Below are 3600 nucleotides of genomic sequence, written 5' to 3'. Positions count from 1 at the left end.
CACGCCGAGTCGTCGGCCATGTTGAATATTATTATATTATTGTTGTTGTTGTCGTCGTCGTCGGATAGTCCCGCCGCGGGTCCGTCTCACCGGTTATAGGTATATACCTCAATATACCTATATACCACTACTTTTATTATTATTACTATATTATTATAAAGCGCGTAGATGATAATAATAATAATAATAATATGCACTGAGGCGACCGAGCCGCCGAGTCGCCCGACCACTTTCTACAACGCGTACCCCCCCTCCCAACAGTCCCGCCACCACTACCAGGCGGTCGCGGTCACAATCCTCTTGTATTTCATTATTGCTCTCTTGTGGGCCGCCGAGGAATTCAACCGCTGCCGCAGTGGTTCGCAAACTGCAAAGCACTTGGCGGTTCACCGCCGCCGTATAAGAATTTTAACCGGTTACCGGTGGTAGTCATACTTGCACTGTTCGCAGCCGCCGTGGCTACGAGATTATGCAAACTCGATTCCGTCCGCCATAATATTATAATACATTGATAACGATAATATTACACGTGCGTGTATCAACTTGTTCAAGTATATACCTACACTTTCTACCGTCGACACTATACGTTATTAGCGCGGGCGAGAGTCAATGACAATAATTTTGCTATTCCTTTATATTCAACACGTTACGCCCACGTCAAGCAAGTCGGCGACGTTCGAAAATCGTCCGATTGTCTTACGAAAACGAACCGTACTATACCTATACACGTATACTTAAATAATAAAATGTACACGAGTAAATATTTTGTAATTTCACTTTCACGCCGTTTGTCGAGAGAGATCTCCGCCTTAAACATATAGATTTTTTTTTATATCAATAAAACTCGTGTTAGAATACGTCATGAATCACACGATGTTAGATATTTGACGTTTAAACACACATTTTTTTTTATATATATTTATAAAGAAATCACTTGTGAATATTACGAGTACATATTATGATGTGTCATGAGATCGAGAAAACGAACATTTTCCACCGCGTACGATAATTATTGTTATATTATATGGTAGGAGTTTAAAAATATTCACATTGTTGTGCATGCACTTATTATATCCAATCAGAAGTATTAAATTTACTACACTCGCAATATCGTGTCAGTATTGACTACTGATTAGTGATCGATACTAATGCACTACTGGCAGCTAGTATAGGCTATGTATTGGATGCATGCCATGGCTGATAACGCTTTTCCGGTACGCAAATATTCAGTATCTACTAAGCCAGTACTTGATAACCTGTACCAGAATTTGGCAAAAGTACAGTATTGTACCAATGGTTGCTTAGATTCAACTGTTAATATTGTTACAATAACAATATAATAATATTGTTCAATTATATTCTATAATGAACTTTTTACATTGATGTTTAGTTTTTCAACAATTTATTTATTGTTCTTATTTACCTTACTCTCATAACTACATATGATCATTCACCCCCCTTTTTTTTTTGCTGTTTGAACCGACCACCGGAAGGGGACTGCTTTCGCATTACTTCCTCCCAGATGATCATTCACCCTTATCACATAAATACCATATAATAAAATAGATGTCTCAAGATGACATCTCTTAATCCAGTATTTTTTGAGTGTATAAAGTTCTTAAAAATATAATTCATTGCATATTATTTTTATATATATTTGATCGATTGTGAGTAATATATTCAACTTTAAGTTAAAAAATTATTGTAAGCTATACGTCATTTAAAAGAACTATAATAATAAAGTAGCGAGATGTTTTCTGAACAAAATATCAATCATTTTTATTTTTATATTGTAAAAAGTATTTTTTATCTCATACATATTGTAAATTTGAACTATAAATATATCTAGCCTTTAAAAAAGTATTTGGTGATAAGTGATAACTTATTAGAATATTATATTATTAATTTATATATTATTTATTGTGTAGTGAAAATGTAAAAATCAAATAATCAAGTGGATAGGCAAAGTATCATACAAAAATGTATAACTTATTGACAGTAACTAAATTTAATGGAGTTCATAGAAACACAATTAATATTATAACTTATAAGTGTTAAAATGATCAGTATAATTAAATAAAATCTAACTAATGACTAATTATTTTGAATGCATTTGATAAAATTAACAGTTATGGAAAGTAGTAACAATTAAAAATAAATTTGATTTGCTATTTAATTAATTAATTTTAATTATTTATAAATTTAAAGTTATAGAACTAAGGAGGTACTTAATAAATAATGATATATATACATTTTTTTCATGGTGTTATGTTAAAAATCATTTGAATTTTAGGGTCCCAATAAATTATTATAATTCATTTTATAAATTTTTAAGTTAAAATTATATTTAATAATCTTAATAATTAGGTAATAACTATTTTTTTTCAGAATTTATGTTATTAGATAGTATTCAATGTATTTTTAAAACTCAAAAATAATATATTTCAAATAATTGTTAAAACGGCGCAATGTATAGGCAATATCGTAATATGTAATCGAAAATAATTTTTATAATATTATCATGTACTTATTCTTAATAGATTCTGGATCCGTGCTATAAATTGAAGTTTTAAAACTTCTGATTTAAACCAAACGTTGGATATATTAAGAAAAGCGCTACTATATAATAATTTATCAAATATAACGAACCGTTTAATACGAGTCCACGAGTAAAAAAAAGAGCTCTACATACCTTGAAGTTTAATTATTAATATTTTTGAAAGTGTAAGTAATAAAAACTATTTAGGAGAATATTTAAAAAAAACATTTAATCTAATAAAGTTTAGTAAATTATCTAGTTTCTTATTTTACAAACATATCACATTTAAAAACACATTTTTACACAGTACAATATATTTTAAATAATAATGTCGTAAAGGTTATGTACTGATAAATGTATATCTATATTTAATGTTGTTTTGAAAGTTTTATTAATTTTCATGTATACAAATATTAGGTTTTTAAAATATTAATATAGGGTTTAAAGTTTCTGTCTTGAAATCTAAAAAATATTTTTTAAAGAAGAACATTTAAAAGTATAAAATTCCTTTGTAATAAGTTAGGTAAAAAAAGTGTTTCAAAAAGTGAAAGATAAAATAAAACTATATAAAAAGAATAAAATATATTTTCTTTACATAAGCTTCAAATCTATTATAACTAATAACGTAAATAATTGCATACACAGTGTTGTAATATACCTAAATTGCCTACTCAACACGCCGTGTAATTATTATTTTATTCTTGAATTCATAAAAATGTATTATTATATTATATAATAATAATATTATGATGTAAATTATAATTATTAAATACAACTATTATAAGAGTAAAAATACTTAGATTAATATTTATATCTGATTATATTTTATATATAACTTAAGCAGGTTTCTGTATTTCAATGATAATAAGTAGGTACTTCTTAGTTTTGAAAATTAGAATCTTTTTATGAGCAATTGAAGTTCAAATTGTTACAACATTGGATAATAACCCAAATTACAACTATTTATTTATGAAAAAAAAAAAAAACGAATAACCGTTGATACTTGAAATGTTCACATATTCATTTTATATTTCTTATTTTAATTCATTTTAAGCTATTTA

Source organism: Aphis gossypii, chromosome 3, assembly GCF_020184175.1.
Source record: "Aphis gossypii isolate Hap1 chromosome 3, ASM2018417v2, whole genome shotgun sequence".
Taxonomy (NCBI): domain Eukaryota; kingdom Metazoa; phylum Arthropoda; class Insecta; order Hemiptera; family Aphididae; genus Aphis; species Aphis gossypii.
Note: the sequence above shows the minus strand (reverse complement) of the source record.